Here is a 22,904-nt window from a genome sequence, read left to right as displayed (position 1 = left end):
TGAAAAGGGTGCTTCTACTAAATACTGAGCAAAGGGTCTGAATACTTAGGACCATGTGATATTTCAGTTTTTCTTTTTTAATAAATCTGCAAAAATGTCAACAATTCTGTGTTTTTCTGTCAATATGGGGTGCTCTGTGTACATTAATGAGGAAAAAAATAACTTAAATGATTTTAGCAAATGGCTGCAATATAACAAAGAGTGAAAAATTTAAGGGGGTCTGAATACTTTCTGTCCCCACTGTATAATCTAGTTGCCTCCAGGATGGTAGACTTTACCAATCCCATTGACTCCTGTCATTTTACTCAAACCTTTTGATAATGTTTTTAGAAATTCACCATTTCAGTTTCAGTTTTTTGTATATGATTTTTTAGTTCTTGTTGTATTATCAATCCAAAGACATTGGTGATTTCTAGAACCCACATTTCTCTCACCTTAGCATCAATCGATCTCCATTTGTCAGTACTAGTTCTAGAATATGATCTATTTGTGTCTGGCTTTTTACTGTTTCAGAGAAACAATGCATTCATTACATCCCTGCTCTTGCTTGTATTAGCAGTTTAAGTATTCCACTTAATGTCAAGCATGTTGAAGCCACCCACAATCGAAACCTCTCCCTTCATTGCCATTTGAGTAATCCCATCAATCAACAGATTATCATAAATTTCAGTCTGCTCTGGGGGTCTGTATATTACACTAAGAGGAGATTCCTCTCTGGTTGGAAGACAGGCCCAAAGGGTTTCAAGTATTTAATTTGGTTTTTTTTTATTAATGTTAGCCTTAAAGTGATTGTAAAGTCTCGCTTTAAAAAAAAAAATAAGAAACATGTTATACTTATCTGCTCTGTTGCAGTGGATTTGCACAGAGCAGCCCAGATTCTCCACTTCTCGGGTCCCTCTTCGCTGCTCCTGGTTTCTCCCTCCTGTCAAGTGCCCCCACAGCAAGCAGTTTGCTATGGGGGCACCCAAGCCAAGCTGCAGCTCCCTGTGTTCATTCAGACACGGAGCTGCGCTTGGCCCCGCACCTCTCTCTCCTGATTTGCTAACTGACTTTGACAGCAGCGGGAGCCAATGGCGCCATTGTTGTGTCTCAGCCAATCAGCACGGAGAGTCCTGGAAGGCCGGGGTGTCCTGGACATAATGCAGAGAATGCATTAAAATAAAAAACCTTCTGACTTTACAACTCCTTTAAGCTTTTTTTGATATATAGGGCAGGTCGACCTCCCCTCTTTCCTACTCTGTCATTCCTGTATAGTAGGGGTCAGCAACCCGCGGCCTGCCACCGCTAGATATCCAGCCCATCAGTGACTGTGGACATGTTCATTGGACAGCGGCGAGCGGCCAGTGGCCATTATCACAGAGCTGGATGGGGGCGGTAACCGCTGGAGTTAACTTTTTTCATTACATAGCAGGTGACTGGTTGCAGGGTGATCCTAGCAACCAATCACCAGCCTGTTAATGTGAAAAGTTAACTCCAGCGGTTCCCGCCCCATCCAGCTCTGTGATACTGATCTCTGCTCTGCTCGCTGTACACCTGTGCAAATTAGGATATTTCTACCTACACAGTGTGTGTGTGTGTGTGGGGTGGGGTGGAGGGGGGCAGAGGACACTTCAGTGGGGGGTACAGGGGACAGAGGACACTATGAGGGTACAGAGGACACTACAGTGGGGGGGGGTGCAGGGGACAGACACTATGGGGGTACAGAGGACACTACAGTGGGGAGTGGGTGCAGGGGACAGAGGACAATATGAGGGTACAGAGAACACTACAGTGGGGGGGGTGGGTGCAGGGGACAGAGGACAATATGGGGGTACAGAATACACTACAGTGGGGGGGGTGCAGGGGACAGAGGACACTATGGGGATACAGAGGACACTACAGTGGGGGTGGTGCAGAGGACAGTGGGCACTATGGGGGTACAGAGGACACTTCAGTGGGGGGGATGCAGGGGACAGATGACACTATGAGGGTACAGAGGACACTATAGCGGGGGGGCTGCAGGGGACAGAGGACACTATGGGGATACAGAGGACACTACAGTGGGGGGTGCAGGGGACAGAGGACACTATAGGGATACAGAGGACACTACACGGGGGGGTACAGGGGACAGAAGACACTGCTTTGGGGGCACATGAAACTTGCTATGGAGGGAGGGAGCAAAGGACACTATGGGGGTACAGAGGATACTTCAGTGGGGGGTGGTGCAGGGGACAGAGAACTCTATTTGGGTACAGAGAACACTACAGTGGGGGGTGCAGGGGACAGAGGACACTATGGGGATACAGAGGACACTACATTGGGGGTGGTGCAGGGGACAGTGGGCACTATGGTGGTACAGAGGACACTTCAGTGGGGGATGGTGCAGGGGACAGATGACACTATGAGGGTACAGAGGACACTATAGCGGGGGGTGCAGGGGACAGAGGACACTATGGGGGTACAGAGGACACTACAATGGGGGGGTGCAGGGGACAGAGGACACTATAGGGATACAGAGGACACTACACGGGGGGGTACAGGGGACAGAAGACACTGCTTTGGGGGCACATGAAACTTGCTATGGAGGGAGGGATCAAAGGACACTATGGGGGTACAGAGGACACTTCAGTGGGGGGTGGTGCAGGGGACAGATGACACTATGAGGGTAGCTGACACTATGGGGATACAGAGGACACTACACTGGGGGGGGGGGTACAGGGGACAGAAGACACTGCTTTGAGGGCACATGAAATTTGCTATGGGGGGAGGGGGGCAGAGGACACTATGGGAGTGATGTGAAGGGGGGCAGAGGACACTGTAATAGGGGGAACCCTATGAGGGACCCATCACCCCTGGTGACAGGGACCCCTTCTCACCTGGGGACAGGGACCCCATCACCCCTGGGCACAGGGACCCTTTCTCACCTAGGGGCAGGGACCCCTTTGCCTCTGGGGACAGGGACTGTAATCACCCCTGGCGGACAGGGACCCCATCACCCCTGGGGACAGGAACCCCTTTTCACCTGGGGACAGGGACACCTTGTCTCCTGGGGATAGGGACCACATCACCTCTGGGTACAGGGGCCCCATCACCCCAAGGGATGGGAACCCCATCTCCAGACCTTGCTGGTTTGCAGGGCTGGCGACAGCCACCCTTGGGTGCCAGGATGGGGGAGGGGGTAGTAAAATGTGAATCCCCAGCCACACGCTCCTTCAGGGTGAACTGGCTTTGTATTAGTGAAGCACCTTAAAGTGAGGTAAACCTGTACTGTTATTATTACTATGTTAGGATATTATCTTCATTTATTAGCAGGTGAATGTGGCCCTCCATACATTCACATACATTGAATTTGGCCCTTAAGTGGAAAAAGATTGCTGACCCCTGCTGTATAGTGTATTACCATTTCTCACTGCAAATCTCATGAGACTAGCAGTCACAGGTAGCAGTGCAGTGCCTTAGATCTCACTGTGCAGATGTACAACTATACGGCTGCAGGCACAGGAGTGCCTAGGCACACTCACATATGAGAAAGTGGACTGCTATTTTTCAGGAGGAACTCAAGACAAAAGGTAAATTTTTCTCACAGACACAATTAACATTTCTAGATATCCCCTAAAAAGGAGCAAATTTTCACTTTTAAAGTTTAGGTCCAATTTTACCTCTTCGTGCTGGCCGAACGCATATATGCGGCCTTTCGGCATGTGGGCTGTAACGCCAAGCAGCTGCATATGAGAATAGAGCTGTGCCGAGAGTGCACTCCTGGTACAGTTTCCGGCAGCTAACGGAAAGTTCACGATCTCTAGTTGCGATCGGGAGCTGGGAGATGGCAGTCACATGATCAGAAACCCTGCCTTCCGGCATCAGAAACCTCTTAAAGGGCTGGGGGGAGCTGGCGTTAAGGGGTTAATGAGTCTGATGTACTTCTATATGTTCAAAAGTGTGTGTGTGTGTGTGTGTGTAAGAGATTTTTATATTACTCACCAGTAATTCCTATAAACATACATTCCCCAGAGTTGGTGAAATTACGTTCTTTTATAACAATTTTGTATATCCTATAACTTTGTTTTTCCCATTTTGAATAACAATACTTCTTTATGAGCTCACATAAGGAATACTCAGGTCACAGATTGCTAATTTGTCTAGCATAAAAAAGTATTTGTTTACTAATGGAGCACAATACATGCCAGATATGCACAACAAATCAAACAAATGAAATAAAAAAATAAACTACAAACACTATGATGTACTTTTATGACCCTGACCTTGCCCAGTACCATCTTTTGGTACATTTTATGCCCTATAGACTTTAATGGCAGCATAAGTAAAACATGTATTGTGCATTGTAGCGTGTTTTTAGTGTGTTTTTGCACATAACAAGCCTCCTCCCCTAGCAACCTCTACTTTATCCAGACTTTTGACCAAGATGGAGCAAGTTCCAGAGGGCCTGGGAGGACATCTGATATAGTAATAATACCTGAAAATGTATGCTTTTAAAACAAGACTCTGTATTTAAGAATTGTTAGGGTCCACTAATGTTAACTCTCCTAGAGCTTATGTTCAGCATTTCAATTGCACACATTGGATCTTATTGACCAAAGCAAAAATTGCAGAATGTGTCAAAAAGCATGAAAAACACATCTAAATGTGCATCAAAAACACAGAAAAGAAAATGCAAGGTGCCAGTAGGGTACCATCAAATCCTATGACAAGAACTGAAAGGAATAGAATAGCACAGCATTGAAGGGTGTGATCTTTTTTATATAAAGATAGCAATGTTATGTATTCAAATTGTAAGTCATATATTAAAAAAAAAAAAAAACCCTACTAAACTTACAATTAGCTTAATCAGTAAATCAGTGCTAAAGACAAAGGGCGCTCGAAGTGTGCTGTGCAGCCAAGCTCAGACTTAGCTGACAACAGAATTCTGTGAACTTCTGTTTCACACACATCCCATGTTTTGAAAACAAACCATTTCATTTTAGGCCATTCATGAGAACTGTAATAATAATAATAATCAGTCAGACTTCTGTTCTCTTAAAATCTCAGCACACATATACAAAAGTGTACATTGCACTCTCGAGTATTTCTTGCTAATATGCAGCATGGGTTACTATTTCCAGTGTTATATTATAGATTATAACTGTCACATTATATATTAAATAGCACCTTATTTTTGTAGAATGCATGCCCATACAGTATATACTGTTTATGCATTGTAAACCTTCAGCAACAAAGCTTGCTGAGACTTTTAGTAGAGTTACAGGTTCCCCACCTTAGACCTAAACTACATTTACATTAGACAAAGCAATCTATACTAAGACTTGCTCCTGGTTTGCAAGAAATGAAAATACACAAAATGCAAGTCCTGATTAAAATGTACTCACTTCTGCTAACCGAGTTCCAAAAAACGACAAGTAAACCCTGAAGATACTACCATGAAAACATTTAAAATCCAAAACATCCACTGTGGTCTCTGGTGCACTTCCTTTTCTTATGGAAGAAAAGGCAAATATGCACCATGTGTTCATCTGTGCAGAAAGATTTGTTTAAAAATGCAAGTCCTTATTAGGTAATCTTTTTTGAAGATGAGTAAGTAGAATTGCACTGTGTCTGCAATCTAGTATTGGCAGGGAATTCTTCAACTGCATAGTAACTTGAAAAAACAGTTGCTTACAATTACTCTTCTACTAAGAGTCTGGTGCATGCTACACATTAACAGCTGTAAATAAGAAATACAACACATAACATCCTCATTGTTCTGGAATAAGGGAGCTTAGCTTACATGTGAGTGCTTACAGGATACAATGCAATTATAAGGTGCTAATAGTCTGTGTACTTAAAATAAAACAAATATATTCAATGTAATAATTTTTTTTTTGGTGCCTTTAATAATTTAGGCCTAGTGGGACTCTTGTATTGGGACCATAATGCATGGTAATCCTCGCCACTTTGGGTGGTGCATATCAATGCAGTAGGTGGAAACAGCCTCAAGCTGCAGCACACCACAATGCATATGGGATGCATTGTGCTAACCTGTTTAAAACAATACTGCAGGTCTCATTTTTGGTTTGGTGCCATGTTCTGAATGACCTGTCCTAATGCAACGCATGTTAATGTGCAAAATGCTTTGTGGCAATGCACCACAAGAGACCACACATGTCTGAAGGGGACTGCCTCAATTCACAATGTTTTCTTAAAGTAGAACTCCTAGGGCAAACCCTTTTTTTTCCCTGTTGAATAGATTAAGGGAGGGGGTATAACCCCTGTCTGATTTTTGTTTGCCCTTTGTGTCCCATTAGAGAGACTTCCTATAGCAAAAACAAAGTGAGGGGAAATCCCTCCAAACTGACGGAATGCGTTTTCACCAAGGTCACCAGAACTGATGCCCCAAGGTTTTCCCTCCTGTTCTAGTGATAACCCAAAAATGTGGATTTTCCTTTAGTTTCACCTTTAATGACAAACATGACAAATAGACAAGGTGAATCTTCCTAACGTAGTTAAAAGGGAGCAATAAAAATAAAAAACCTGACAGGTGTTCTAATCCCTCTCTACACTGTCCAAAACAAAACAAAATGTTTTAAATATACTTTAATATACTATATTTTTCTTAAAATTACTAAGGCTTTATTTTATAAACCTGAACACTGGGTAAGCAGCCTAACACAACCTTTAAACGCACATATGAAAAACGTTTTACCAAAGGATTTCTAATTATGTTCACCCTTTTTGTAACTAGTTTAAATGTCTCAGCAAATTTTTTATATAGTGAAGAAGAGGCAAACCCTCTGCAAATGTTTTTTGCAGCCTCTGTACAAACTGCAGAGATTCATCCTCTACTTATCCTGATGACCATTGTCACTGAAACAAAAAGTGATTTGAAATTTTATAGTTGGTATGAGAGCAAAAGGTGAGGGAAAATCTTCCAAAAGGGTCAGATGTTTTAGTAACAACTGCCTAAGATTTAGAAGTTTATGGAAATCTCCCCAACAGGACACAGACAGCAAAAGGGTAATGCCTTGGCTAAATTTTAAGTCAACAGCAAGTGCTTACTTAATAATATGAATATAGGAATATTATATTTCTGAGCAGGCTTTATTGCAAAATCTCACAGCTCCTATTAAAATATTTTTAACATATTTTCTTTTCTTTTTTTAACTATATTTCATGCAATATGAAATATTGCATACTAATATTTAGCTTTTTTTTTTTTTTTTCAGTGGAACTCTTGGCTCCTTTTCATGTTTGCAGATGTTCACAGTCTCTTATGAAAAGAGATAAGAACAGTCATTTATTAAAGGAACATGTTTCATAGCAGTGAACACTAACATAATGATGTAGCATGAGTTTGACCTGCTTCTAAAGCTAACCATAGATTAATTTCGATCCATGTGTGGCCATCCCCATTTGACAAAAGTAGATTATTAAATTGACTGCTGTTGAACGGATGAGCTGGAAAAGTTTTGTGTAAAAAAATGAGGGTCCCACAGTCAAAAAAACAATGCCCTACATATTGGCTAAAGGGGGAAAATAAAGAACCATTTATGGCCAGCTTTAGAGACAAATTACCAGCAACTATAGTGATAACGTCCCTAGCTACAAATGACTGTTAATCTATGGCATTAGCAATCTGTAGTGATGGGGAATCGCTGCTACAAAATCACCCTGCTAGCACATCTCAGATGATTCTCAATGTTTTCCAGCAGTATGATGCAATCAGTTACTGCAGGAAACTACAATATAGTTTGTTTTACAGCAATCCATATAATCTATTATATATTTTTATTTGCGTTCTTTAGGCAGGACCATGCAAAACACATGCAAAGAAATGCAGGAAAACACAAATGATGTGCGTCAACACTCAAAAGCATGTCATACAGCAGATTAAAAGATGCAAGAAAATGCATGCATTTTCACAATGCAAAGTGTGAATTCAGCCATAAAAGGTATTCTCCATCTGCAGCAGATTTCTTCTTATAGCTATATTGACTCTTTAAAGAAAGCATCAGTATCTACTTTATTATAGACTTTGTTCCATATGATTACTTATGAAGTACGTTAAAAAAATATGGTACTTCAACTTTCCTTGGTTTTTACAAAGAGACTGGCTTGCTGTGAAAATTAGATGGATCATACACCAAAGAGATCTGCGATAGGGAATAACATCTTTTGATTAGTACAAGCCTGGTTGGGTAACCCCTAAGAAACAAGTGGAAAAAAAAGACATACAGAAACACACATACATGAAAAAGGCTTACATCAAGGATGTGTACCTATCATTATATTGCAAAGTATTGTCACACAGCATATAAAGGGCACATTAAAAGAACTGTATATGCGTACAGTAAATATAAAAATACAATAAAAGAAGCATGCACAGGTCCCAAAATATTGGATCTGTTTGCATGGTGAGTTTTGTGTTTCAATAAACCCTCCCAAGACAAATATGACAGTGTGTGACTTATGTTTCTGCATTTTACAATACGACACCATCTATTGTATCTTGCAGCTTTAAGACCCACCATTACAGAGGTCTCAATATTGCATGGTGTAGTAATACTGTATACCGTCTGTGTTTGACAAAACAAGTGATATAGCCATGGCCAGTTGATCCCTTTTTTCACATTTTTTAATCTGTTAGGAGTCAGGAAGAAGTATGGAAAGGAGCGTATACCGAATCACAAAAAAAACTACCTAGGATTTTTTTTTTTTAACTTGACAAATTAAATGAATAGACAGAGGTTATATTTATTTCAAAACAGTTTTTTGACATTTTATATCAACTATGTAGATCCAGAGATATACTGTATAAGCATCTGAAGCTATATGCATATCTTGAAATTTCTGTAAAAATCAAGCTTCAGCCCAACTCTAATGCGTCCTTATTGGTTACTTTATGTGTTGGGCAAATGTTAATCAATAGGGATGTGATAAAAAAGTGCAGCACTACAACGTGCATTGATCGTTAAAATCAGTGCTAATAATGGTAACCTTATTCCAAATAACACCTAAGGGTCAAGTGACTCCATATAAACGAAAATGAAAAATAAAGTGAAGAAATATATATGAATAAACCATATATAAAAATGAAGTGTCAGTAGATAATTAAATCAACCTTAATACATATTAACACAGTAAAAAGTCAATCAATGATGAGTGTCATGATGTACTCCTCAGGAATGGCCTATGATGACATGAGAATCAAATGGATCTCAAAAACATAGATGGTAAAGTTCCAATATTCCGAAAACACCCAGGACCGTGCTTCCACCACCCAAAGGAGGGGTAGGTACTAATACCATAAAATGTGGACACACACGCCAATGGCGGTGGGTCAAACATGCATGTATGGAAATCTGGATCTCAGGCCACGATCTACAATAGTTGAAAAGGTACTCTCATCAATGGAATAAACAGGCGAACCGGAAGCAAGAAAGTGATCACAATCTCCTGATCTGTATGATATCTTTAAGGATTTCCTCCAGCAGTGGTTAAAAAGTGATCATAAAAGAAAAAAGGAAGGCTTCCACATGGCATAGATCAAACAACGTATGGATTTAATGATGTATAAAAAGTACAAACATCCTTCAAGATGTGTGCATTTAAAATGTGATCACAAAAATTCATAAAACAGGTGCAGTGTGCAGAGCTTAGCAGGCAAGAAACTGACACATTTTGTCCTATGGCACTTTAACTGGTTTACGAGCTTGCTTGCCCACACTGCGCTTTATATAGAAAACTAAATAAAAAACGAATTAGACAGCAAATATAGATTGAGTAAGGGACCATTTTGGTGGATGGCGTGCGTGTATCCCCTCGCTTTGGCTCACCAATCACAGGAGCGTAGTGTCAGGATTACATCATTGTGGCGCCCAACGTGCGCCTCTCGTCTCGCCTCCACTAACCAGTTGCAGAAGCACAGCGTGAGAGTCACGTTGTCGCTGTCGTGAGGTCACAAGGCACGCTACGTTACCTCGGTGATGTGATGAACGTCACAACGTCAAGATGTCCAGCGTGCGCCACTCGCCTCACCTCCGCTAACCAATCTCAGAAGCGAAGCATAAGAGTGGCACCGCCGCCACCATGGGATCACAAGGCGCGCTTCATAACCTCAGCGATGTTGTGACGGATGTCAAAGACTCGTTGTGGCTCCGATCAGGACCCCGACACGTCATAGAGCACGTAGTGAGGCACAGCACAACAATGCCAGCAGCATAGTAACACACTACATCAGGGACCCGCCCATGTAAGTTATAACACAATGACGGCTCGGGAAGGCCGATCACACAGCCACAAATAATCAACACATACCACTGTGCTAAAAAGAAATGTGGGTATAATAAACATCAGCAACGGTACAAATAATCATACATCACAAGGTCAGACAAAAAAAGACCAGATACAGTATTCATCAAATCACAATAATGCAAGAACATGAATGTGGTTGGAAATAAAACATACATGTAAACATGAACAAACTGAAAAAATAAACCATCAAGGACTTATCAACAACCATCTAGAGTCTAAGCCTTATTGATAAAGGCATTTATGTCCCAATCAATATTCATCCCATAAGGCGAATATGATTTGAGCTGGTAAATCCAGAATGTTTCCAGATGTGATACCCCCCATAAGAAGCACTCTCCTCTCCAATGAGAGACAAATTTGTCTATATTTTGAAATGTGGTACCTAGTGGATTCTTGTTAAGATGGCGAAGGTAATGTCAAGGTACACTGTGATTAATGCAGCCTTTTTGATGCTGGCAATGTGTTCATTCACCCTCACAGAGAAAGTTCTGATAGTTCGTCCAACGTACTGCTTCTTGCAAGGGCAAGTAATTAGATAAACAATGTATCGGGTAGCACAGGTGGTAAAGTGTTTCATCTCGTATGTTATAGAAGTGGCAGTAGACACGAAGGACTCAGATTTCTTCCTGCTGCATGTATTATGCATACATACATTACATTTACGACAGGGATAATACCCTTTAAGATTGTGAAATAACAAAGCTCTTATCAGGGATCAATAACATTCGGGGCAATCTTTCAACTCAAGGGCTGCGCTCCCCTATAAATGGCTTCGGTACGATCTGTAAGTGTGGGACCCAACACTCGATCGTCTTTTAACACCTTCCAATGATGGTTAAAAATATATTTTATTTGTTTGTGTTGTACAGAAAACTCAGTCACGAAGGACCACCTAAACTTTGTGCCCTGTAGGTGTTTTGGAAGACACTTTGCTAATTTCCTCATCTATGATTGAAGGATGGTAGCCATTCTCTACAAACCTAGACTTGAGGGTCATGGCCGGATGGTGAAAATCAGATATATTTGTACAGTTGCGCCTAATGCTCAGTAGTTGGCTACGTGGAATTGACTTCAACCATGAATCATGGTGGCAACTATCGACCGGAATGTATCCATTCTGGTTGGTAGGTTTGAAAAAAGTCCTATTGACTAATTGATGATCTCTAATCGATATTTCTAGAACTACAAAAGTGTATTGTAGTAAAACTAGCCTCATAACTCAATACAATGCCTCTCTCATTATAATTCAGCGTAGTCATGAAGTCCCGCAGGGAATCTTCATCACCCTTCCACAGGAGGATGTTGTCTATATATCTAGCCCAAAGTACCAATTCAGGTCTATTAAGGGCAGAGACAACATACTCCTCCCATTGAACCATAAAGAGATTGGCCAAACTTAGGGAAAATTTAGCCCCCATGGCCACTCCTTTTTGTTGCAAGTAAAACTGGTTGTTAAACCAGAGATAATTGTGTTTTGTTGCGTATTTTTATAAGTTCCATAATATACACCCGTTGGACTATAGGGATTTTATCACTTTTGGCTAGATAATGGTCTACGGCAGAGAGCCCAAGCTCATGTTGTATGCAAGTGTACAGGGCTGCAACATCTGCTGTGACCAGCAAGTAGTCGTCACAGTAATCGACTTGTTCCAAAAGGTTGATGGTATATCTGGTGTCCTTTAGATAAGAGGGAATGGCATCCTTGTGGACTTTTGGGAGATAGTATAATACAGGTATACGAGGAACCAGGGGTACAAGATACTCCTTTTCCTCTTTATCTAGAATTCCCAATTGTATACCTTTATCAACCAGAGTAGGGATGAGCTTCGAGTTTGAGTCGAACTCATGTTCGACTCGAACATCGGCTGTTCGCAAGTTCGCCAAACAGCGAACAATTTGGGGTGTTTGCGGCAAATTCGAATGCCGCGGAACACCCTTTAAAAGTCTATGGGAGAAATCAAAAGTGCTAATTTTAAAGGCTTATATGCAAGTTATTGTCATAAAAAGTGTTTAGGGACCTGGGTCCTGCCCCAGGGGACATGGATCAATGCAAAAAAAAGTTTTAAAAACGTCAGTTTTTTCAGGAGCAGTGATTTTAATAATGCTTAAAGTCAAACAATAAAAGTGTAATATCCCTTTAAATTTAATAGCTGGGGGGTGTCTATAGTATGCCTGTAAAAGGGGCGCATGTTTCCCATGTTTAGAACAGTCTAACAGCAAAATGACATTTCAAAGGAAAAAAGTCATTTAAAACTACTATTGCATTGCCGGTCCGACAATACACATAAAAGTTCATTGATAAAAACGGCATGGGAATTCCCCACAGGGGAACCCCGAACCAAAGTTAAAAAAAAAATATGACGTGGGGTCCCCCTAAATTCCATACCAGGCCCTTCAGGTCTGGTATGGATATTAAGGGGAACCCCGTGGCAAAATTAAAAAAAAAAAAAACAGCGTGGGGTCCCCCCAAAAATCCATACCAGACCCTTATCCGAGCACGCTACCTGGCAGGCCGCAGGAAAAGAAGGGGGATGAGAGAGCGCCCCCCCTCCTAAACCGTACGAGGCCACATGCCCTCAACATTGGGAGGGTGCTTTGGGGTAGCCCCCCAAAACACCTTGTCCCCATGTTGATGAGGACAAGGGCCTCATCCCCACAACCCTGGCCGGTAGTTGTGGGGGTCTGCGGGGGGGGCTTATCGGAATCTGGAAGCCCCCTTTAACAAGGGGACCCCCAGATCCCGGCCCCCCCTGTGTGAAATGGTAAGGGGGTACAAAAGTACCCCTACCATTTCACTAAAAAGTGTCAAAAATGTTAAAAATGACAAGAGACAGTTTTTGACAATTCCTTTATTTAAATGCTTCTTCTTTCTTCTATCTTCCTTCATCTTCTTCTTCTTCTTCTGGTTCTTCCTCCGGTGTTCTCGTCCAGCATCTCCTCCGCGGCGTCTTCTATCTTCTTCTCCTCAGGCCGCTCCGTACCCATGGCATGGGGGGAGGCTCCCGCTCTTCATCTTCTTCTCTTCTTCATCTTCTTCTCTTCTTCATCTTCTTCTCTGGGCCTCTCCGCATCCATGGTGGCATGGAGGGAGGCTCCCACTGTGTGACGCGTCTCCTCTTCTGACGGTTTTTAAATAACGGGGGGCGGGGCCACCCGGTGACCCCGCCCACCTCTGACGCACGGGACATGACGGGACTTCCCTGTGGCATTCCCCGTGACCGTCAAGTCACCGTGCGTCAGAGGGGGCGGGGTCACCGGGTGGCCCCGCCCCCACTTATTTAAGAACCGTCAGAAGAGGAGACGCATCACACAGCGGGAGCCTCCCTCCATGCCAGCATAGGTGCGGAGCGGCCCGGAGAAGAAGATGAAGAAGAGAAGAAGATGAAGAAGAGAAGAAGATGAAGAGAAGAGCGGGAGCCTCCCCCCATGCCATGGGTGCGGAGCGGCACGAGGAGAAGAAGATAGAAGACGCCACGGAGGAGATGCTGGACGAGAACACCGGAGGAAGAACCAAAAGAGCCAGAAGAACCAGAAGAAGAAGATGAAGGAAGATAGAAGAAAGAAGAAGCATTTAAATAAAGCAATTGTCAAAAACTGTCTCTTGTCATTTTTAACATTTTTGACAGTTTTTTAGTGAAATGGTAGGGGTACTTTTGTACCCCCTTACCATTTCACACAGGGGGGGCGGGATCTGGGGGTCCCCTTATTAAAGGGGGCTTCCAGATTCCGATAAGCCCCCCGCCCGCAGACCCCCACAACCACCGGCCAGGGTTGTGGGGATGAGGCCCTTGTCCTCATCAACATGGGGACAAGGTGTTTTGGGGGGCTACCCCAAAGCACCCTCCCAATGTTGAGGGCATGTGGCCTGGTACGGTTCAGGAGGGGGGGCGCTCTCTCGTCCCCCTCTTTTCCTGCGGCCTGCCAGGTTGCGTGCTCAGATAAGGGTCTGGTATGGATTTTTGGGGGGACCCCAGGCTATTTTTTTTTAATTTTGGCGCGGGGTTCCCCTGTGGGGAATTCCCATGCCGTTTTTATCAATGAACTTTTATGTGTATTGTCGGACCGGCAATGCAATAGACGGGAGTAGTTTTAAATGACTTTTTTTCTTTGAAATGTAATTTTGCTGTCAGACTGTTCTAAACACGGGAAACATGCCCCCCTTTACAGGCATACTATAGACACCCCCCAGCTACGACATTTAAAGGAATATTACACTTTTATTGTTTGACTTTAAGCATGATTAAAATCACTGCTCCTGAAAACGGCCGTTTTTAAAACTTTTTTTTGCATTGATCCATGTCCCCTGGGGCAGGACCCAGGTCCCCAAACACTTTTTATGACAATAACTTGCATATAAGCCTTTAAAATTAGCACTTTTGATTATTCATGTTCGTGTCCCATAGACTTTAACGGTGTTCATGTGTTCGAACAAACTTTTTTCCTGTTCGCATGTTCTGGTGCGAACTGAACAGGGGGGTGTTCGGCTCATCCCTAAACCAGAGCAACCAAAATCTTTTTGAAGTCTGAGGTGGGATCATTTAGCAATGGTCTATAGGTGTCTAAATCATTGAGGATTCTAGACATTTCTATATAGTGGTCACTTTTATCTAAAATGAGTATACCCCCTCCTTTATCAGCCGTGCGTTTAGTCAGGTCTTTATGTTCACATAATTGATTAAGCCCGGCTCTGGTATTAGGATTATCACATATTCTTTTTTTGGGCAATATGTCTAAATTATTCAATACCAAGTCTTGAAAGACATTAATTGAAGAAGCAATAGGACCTGGAGGGTTAAAGAGGGAGGGGTTAGAAAGACCAGAATGAACAGTGCGTCCCACGCTCTCCTGAATTGCTGGTCTTGAAGGGTTTCTGTACTGTAATTTCTGTACATCTACAAACGTAGAAAATACATTAAGTTTTTTGGGTGGGACATATTCAAGCCCCTTATCTAAAATGAGTTTTTCAGCATCGGAAAATATAGCATGACTAAGGTTAAACATGCCCTTATCATTTATGTTTTTTTTCCTGGCACACCGCCACCCTCTGAAGCCTCGTTTTGTTCTTGTCCTTGTTTGTGACCTGGTATTTCCCAGGGAAAACCCCCAAGCGTGGGAGGGTCCAGGGTAGGTTTGATTGTAACTGTATGGTGACTTGTTGTATTGGTCATGATCCCTTTCCATATAGGAGTAATGGGTATTGTATGTTTCTCGGGGATAGTCGTCTCTAAGGGGTGAGAAACCATAAGTGCGTATAGGTGTTCTCTGAGTATGATATTGATCTCTATGGTAGTCTCCTCAGTTACTATACCAACCATGTGGTGATCGTTCATCTCTGATGATCGTAGTGTTGTGAGCCTTCCTGTTTACCACACTGTTGGCCTCTACCCCCATTCCTACTGCCTCTCTCCCTCCCATAGTTGGACTGTGTCCCTCTATAATAATGATTGGGAGTCTGGACACTAGGATGCCTATTCCTAGGCCCACCCAGGGTGGTTAGATGATCTATCCTTCCCAATTTGGAAGGCTGAGTAGGATATGGTACTGGCCTAGATTAATTTGTCGATGTAGAGGGAATGGAAATCTCCATTTGTGATGATTCTACACCGACATTCGAAGGTGTATCTTCCCTCTTTTACTAACTAAAGACCATGTTAGATTTATATTCGTTGACATCTCTAGTGTATTTTTTCTGTTTCTTTGTTCCCTTTCTTCCTTCTCCAAATGATTTTTTAGATTGGTTGAAAGGGAAATGTATTCAGATGTTGTTTTATGTGGGAGAAGCTCCTCTCTGAGATTTTTAATTTCTTTATCAATAATCGTTAGTCTAACGATTTCTAGGAAACTAAGAAAATTGATCCCCGCTTTGTTGAAGTAGAGAAACCAAGTTTCTGTTTCAGAGTCTCCTTGTTGGGGATGTATATCCCACCGTAGGCCTCTAGGGACCATGCATTCCTTAGAATAGTGTTCAAGGAATGCTATGTCCCATTCCAAATGTAGTTTGGTTACCATAAGATTTTTTTAGTCTCATAAAAAGGCCACCTAATTCTGTGTGTACATTTAGAGCAACAAATACACCGTCTGTGTTAAAGGAATGGGTTGTTATGTACTAAAAAACATCCATTCTATTTTTAAGATGGAGAAAAAATACGTGCATCAAGAAGCTGCAATAATACGTGTCACAAAATTGGTTGGGACATAAATGCCTTTATTAATAAGGCTTATACTCTAGATGGTTGTTGATAAGTCCTTGATTGTTTATTGATTGTTTCTTTTTTCAGTTTGTTCATGTTTACATATATGTTTTATTTCCAACCTCATTCATGTTCTTGCATTATTGTGATTTGATGAATACTGTATATGGTCTGTTTTTATCTGCCCTTGTGATTTATGATTATTTGTACGGTTGCTGATGTTTATCATACCATTTGCTTTTAGCACAGTGGTATGTGTTGATTATTTGTGGCTGTGTGATCGGCCTTCCCGAGCCATTATAACTTACATGGGCGGGGCCCCGATGTAGTGTGCTACGATGCTGCTGCCTCACTACGTGTCCTATGACGTGTCAGGGGGCATGTGATCACAGCCACGAGTCTTTGACGTCCATCACAACATCGCTGAGGTTACGAAGCGTGCCTTGTGATCTCACAGCAGCAGCGGCGGCACACTCATGCTTTGCTTCCATAATTGGTTAGCAGAGGCGAGGCGAGAGGTACACGTCGGGCATCGTGATGACGTGATCCTGATGCTATGCTCCTGTGATTGGTGAGCCAAAGCGAGGTGATACACGCACGCCATCCACCATAATGGCCCTTATTCAATCTGTAATTGCTGTCTAATTAGTTTTATAATTAGTTTACTATATAAAGCGCAGTGTGGGCAAGCAAGCTCATACCCCAGTTGAAGTCCCATAGGATGAAACGCGTCAGTTATTGCCTGCTAAGCTCTACACACTGCACTTGTTTTATACATTTTTTGTGATCACATTTTAAATGTACACATCTTGAAAGATGACTGTACTTTTTATACATCATTAAAGCCACACGTTGTTTGATCTACGCCATGTGGAAGCTTTCCTTTTTTCTTTTATGATCACCTTTTTCCCACTGATGGAGGAAATCCTTAAAGATATCCTACAGATTAGGAGACTGTGGTCGCTTTCCTGCTTCCGGTTCACCTGTTTATTCCATTGCTGAGAGTACCTTTTCAACTATTGGAGATAGTGGCCTGGGTTTCCATACATGCCTGTTTGACCCACCGCCGCTGGCGTGTGTGTCCAAGTTTTATGGCAAGAGTACCTACCCCTTTTTTGGGGGGTGGAAGCACAGTCTTGGGTGTTTTATTGGATCTTTACCATCTATGTTTTTGAGATCCATTTGATTCTCATGTCATCATGAGCCATTCCTCAGGAGTACATCATGACACTCATCATTTATGGACTTTATATTGTGTTAATATGTATTACGGTTGATTTAATTATCTACTGACACTTCATTTTTGTATATGGTTTATTCATATATATTTCTTCACTTCATTTTTCATTTTCATTTATATGGAGTCACTTGACCCTTAGGTGTTATTTGGATTAGGGTTACCATTAATAGCACTAAATTTAATGATGAGTGCACTTTTTTTCCCCAAAAACATTACAGTATAACTGCTGTTGTGCACGTTCACTTAATACTCCGTTTATACTTTGGGTATACACGCATTAGTAGCGCTGCATTTTTTTAATCACATTTCCATTTACAATTAGTCTTATTGTTGGTGCTGGTAGCTTATATATCATTTCCACTAGTAGCACAGTCATTTTTCTTTATAACCAATGAATAGGGGAGAAAGAGAGTAAATGTCAGACTTTTAAAGCACAAGTTGCATTCATTGCAGTTCCGTATATTTTGGATCTATTGATCCTTTAAGCATATATATATGAACCTCCGTTAACACAATGGTAAAAAGATTTAATAAAATGCACGGTGAATATATACTGTATATAAAAAACACTAACAATCTAAGATACACATTATACTAAGATAAAATAATACTGACATAAGTATAAAGGAAAGTAAAGCCATAAATTCAACATATGAATTTGTTGAAATGGACATTGATATAGTGAAATAAAAGGATTCCGCATAATTGAACAAATATAATAAATGTATAAAAAAATGATATACAAAATGATAATATCCGCAACACCTGTCAGAAAAGACAATATTAAAAAGTTACCAATAGTAATAATTAGTTCAAATATATATAATGGAAATATGACAGATAATAACCCCTTCCCAACCGCCGCACGACAATATACGTAGGCAGAATGGCATGGGTGGGCAAAAGGGCGTACAGGTACGTCCCCTTTAAGAAGCAGCATTGTGGGCGCATGCGCCGCTTGCTCCGTGACCGTGGGTCCCGTGGACTCGATGTCCGCCGTGTGCCCGCGATCGTGTCACGGAGAGGAAGAACAGCGAGATGCCTTTGTAAACAAGGCATTTCCCCGTTCTCAGTGATCTCTGTCATGTGAGTAGTAGCCCCCCAAGTTAGAATCACTCCCTAGGACACACTTAACCCCTTGATCGCCCCCTAGTGTTTAACCCCTTCCCTGCCAGTGTCATTTACACAGTAATCAGTGCATTTTTATAGCACTGACAGCTGTATAAATGACAATGATCCCAAAATAGTGTCAAAAGTGTCCGATGTGTCTGCCATGACGCAGTCACGATAAAAATCGCAGATCGCCGCCATTACTAATTAAAAAAAATTATAATAAAAATGCCATAAAACTATCCTCTATATTGTAGACGCTATAAATTTTGCGCAAACCAATCAATATACGCTTATTGCGATTTTTTTTTTGCCAAAAATATGTAGAAGGATACATATCGGCCTAAACTGGGGAAAAAATTGTTTTTTTTATATATATTTGGGGGATATTTATTATAGCAAAAAGTAAAAAATATTGCTTTTTTTTTCAAATTTCTCGCTCTTTTTTTGTTTATAGAGCAAAAAATAAAAACCGCAGAGGTGATCAAATATCACCAAAAGAAAGCTCTATTCTTGGGGAAAAAGGACGTCAATTTTGTTTGGGTACAACATTGCACGACCACGCAATTGTCAGTTAAAGGGACGCAGTGCCAAATCGCAAAAAGTGCTCTGGTCAGGAAGGGGATAAATCCTTCCGGGGCTGAAGTGGATAAAATGTTGCCAAACAAATGGGTAATCGTGTCGTAGGTTGAGTTTGAAAGTTCAGCTAATGTAACTATGTGCAATGTAGTGAAACATACCATAAAGTATGGGGATAAACCTTAAAAACATAATAAGATATCCAACAATAGGTACACCCTGCAAGATTTCCTGTTCACTTTTCACTGATAGAAACAAAGAGGCTGATTTTCTAATCAGTTGAGAATCTTAATTTATTAAATTGTGTAAATATTCACCTTAATGTGATATTAAAGAAGTTGTAAAGGCAGAAGTCTTTTACCTTAACGTATTCCTTGCATTAAGATAAACAACCTTTTGTTTGTAGCAGCCACCCCAGCACACCCCCCCCCCCCAATTACTTACCTAAGCCCCATCTCTCTCCAGCAATTTCCACGAGTGTCTAAGTCATCCGGGACACTCCTCCTGATTGGCTGAGACACAGCAGCAGTGCCATTGGCTCCCGTGGCTGTCGATCAAAGTCAGTCAGCCAATCAGGGGAGAGAGGGAGCAGGGCCGAGTCGGGGCCCCGTGTCTGAATGGACACACGGAGCTGTGACTCGGCTCCAGTGCCCCTAGGAAGCTGCTGACAGTGGGGGAGAGGAGGATCCGGACTGCTCTGTGCAAAACCAACTGCACAGAGGAGGTACAGTTGTGCTCATAAGTTTACATACCCTGGCAGAAGTTATGATTTCTTGGCCATTTTTCAGAGAATGTGAATGATAACACAAAAACTTTTCTTTCACTCATGGTTATTGTTTGGCTGAAGCCATGCATTATCAATCAACTGTGTATACTCTTTTTAAATAATAATGACAACAGAAACTATCCAAATGACCCTGATCAAAAGTTTACATACCCAAGTTCTTAATACCGTGTATTGCCCCCTTTAACATAAATGACAGCTTGAAGTTTTTTGTGGTATTTGTGGATGAGGCCATTTATCTTCTCAGATCGTAAAGCTGCTCATTCCTTTTGGCAAAAAGCCTCCAGTTCCTGTAAATTCTTGGGCTGTTGCAAGTTTGAGATCTCCCCAGAGTGGCTCAATGATATTGAGGTCAGGAGACTGAGATGGCCACTCCAGAACCTTTCCCTTATTCTGCTGTAGCCAATGACAGGTCAACTTGGCCTTGTGTTTTGGATCATTGTCATGTTGGAATGTCCAAGTACGTCCCGTGCACAGCTTCCTGGCTGATGAATGCAAATGTTCCTCCAGTATTTTTGATAACATACTGCATTCATCTTGCCATCAATTTTGACCAAATTTCCTGTGCCTTTGTAGATTACACATCCCCAAAACATCAGTGATCTACCTCCGTGTTTCACAGTAGGAATGGTGTACCTTTCATCATAGGCCTTGTTGACTCCTCTCCAAATGTAGCATTTATGGTTGTGGCCAAAAAGCTAAATTTTGGTCTCATCACTCCAAATGACTTTGTGTCAAAAGGTTTGAGGCTTGTCCCTGTGCAGTTTGGTGTATTGTAAGTGGGATTCTTTGTGGCATTTGCGTAGTAATGGCTTTCTTCTGGTGACTTGACCATGCAGCCCATCTTTCTTCAAGTGCCTCCTTATTGTGCATCTTGAAAAAGCCACACCACGTTTTCAGAGAGTCCTGTATTTCACATGAAGTTATTTGTGTTTTTTTCTTTGCATCCTGAACAATTTTCCTGGCAGTTGTGGCTGAAATTTTAATTGGTCTACCTGACCGAGGTTTGGTTTCAACAGAACCCCTAATTTTCCACTTCTTGATTAGAGTTTGAACACTGCTGATTGGCATTCTCAATTCCTTGGATATCTTTTTATATACCTTTCCTTTTTTTACAGTTCAACTACCTTTTCCCGCAGATCCTTTGACAATTCTTTAGCTTTCCCCTTGACTTAAAATCCAGTAATGTCAGTGCAACACTGGATGAAAGATGCAAGGGTCTATCAGGAGTCCAGAAACTCATTGACCTTTTATACACACACACACTAATTACTAGACATGTGCACACTGAAATATTTCATTTCGGAATTTCGTTTTCGTCCGAAAAATAGATTTATTTATTTACTCCTGAAATTCGTTTTTATTTCGTTTCGTTAAAAAATGCATTCGTCCGAAAATTTGAAATAATTAAGGTCGAATCTGTCATTGAAGGCTTATGGTGTCTGTCGAATGTTCTAAGAAGATTCGATGGAGCAGCTAAACTGTACAACGTCGCAATCATACATTTCCGGTCGAATGTTCCGCCTACAAGCTATAGTAGAATTCTAATGTTGTATGACTAGTAATAATTATATTTATTAATTATTATTACTAGTCAACCAACATTAGAATTCTTCTATAGCCTATGGGCGGAGCATTTTACCATAAATGTCCGCTCGCTGCGACTGCTTCGTCGAATCTTCATGTCGAATGTTTTCTCTCTATGTCGAAAATCTTGGACTAATAGAGTTGGTTAGGCACATTCGACCTTTTTTGCTATTGTCTCTATAATGTCGAATCTTTTCTCGTTATGTCAAATCTTTTCTATGTAGAATAATCTTGGACTAATAGAGCTAAGGTTAGGCACAATCGACCACAGGTTTGATGGACACAGATCGCTATTGTCAGCGTCATGTCGAATCTCCTATCTATATCAAACTGTTGTCACAGCGAAAACTAAAATAAAGCATTTGTTTATGTCAGATCTTTCGGTTTTCGGATTCTGCACGTTTGTTATCGTTTGTTAAAACAATAACGAAAATACCCGGAATTCGGACGAAAACTAATGCACGTCTACTAATTACAAGCAAACAGATCACAGGTGAGGGTGGTTACCTTTAAAAGCCATTCAAACCCCTTTGTGTCAACTTGTGTGCATGTTATCAGGCCAAAATCACCAGGGTAAGTCAAGGGCCATAAAGGGCCATTTGGGTAGTTTCTGTTGTCATTATGATTTAAAAAGAGTAAACACAGTTGATTGATAATAAATGGCTTCAGCCAAACAATAACCATGAGTGAAAGAAATGTTTTTCTGTTATCATTCATATTCTCTGAAAAATGTCCAAGAAATCATAAATTCTGCCAGGGTATGTAAACTTATGAGCACAACTGTAAGTATAACATGTTTGTTATTAAAAAAAAAAAACAAGACTTTACAATCACTTTAAATCCGTTTCTATTTTAGTTGAACTCCAGACAACTACTGTTATATATAGTCTTCTTCCTGGAAAATATGTATTTTTGCTGTCCAGCTGACCCCTATACTGCTGCCCCCACCTCCCTGTTTGCAGGTTCTAGCTTGCTGCTATAAAGACCCCTGTGTGTGGATGCTCTCAGTCGGGGCTGTTTGAACCCATTAAAACACACATGACCTAGCAAGACACACTCCTGTTCCCTCCTAATAACAAAAGAATGCACAGCTGCAGGAACATATCGGTCGCCTACCCTCACTGTCTCC

At 41.5% G+C, this 22,904-nt stretch overlaps 1 protein-coding gene across 27 annotated transcripts in view; it reads right to left on the bottom strand.

Annotated features, from left to right (window-relative positions):
• The window catches only part of RIMS1 (regulating synaptic membrane exocytosis 1), a 641,584-nt gene that overhangs the window by 151,800 nt on the left and 466,880 nt on the right, over positions 1–22,904 (bottom strand). The window contains exon 1 of one of the 27 annotated variants that reach the window (XM_073626795.1): positions 5,364–5,516. The exons of the other annotated variants lie outside the window; for them this stretch is intronic. The gene's annotated coding sequence lies outside the window, so the exon portion shown is untranslated. Of the gene's footprint in view, positions 1–5,363; positions 5,517–22,904 lie in introns of those variants that run through there. 27 annotated transcript variants of the gene reach the window in all.

Source organism: Aquarana catesbeiana, linkage group LG04 (assembly GCF_042186555.1).
Source record: "Aquarana catesbeiana isolate 2022-GZ linkage group LG04, ASM4218655v1, whole genome shotgun sequence".
NCBI classification, from domain to species: Eukaryota; Metazoa; Chordata; class Amphibia; order Anura; family Ranidae; genus Aquarana; species Aquarana catesbeiana.
The sequence above is the reverse complement of the archived record's forward strand: the minus strand, read 5'-3'. Positions and strand labels throughout refer to the sequence as shown.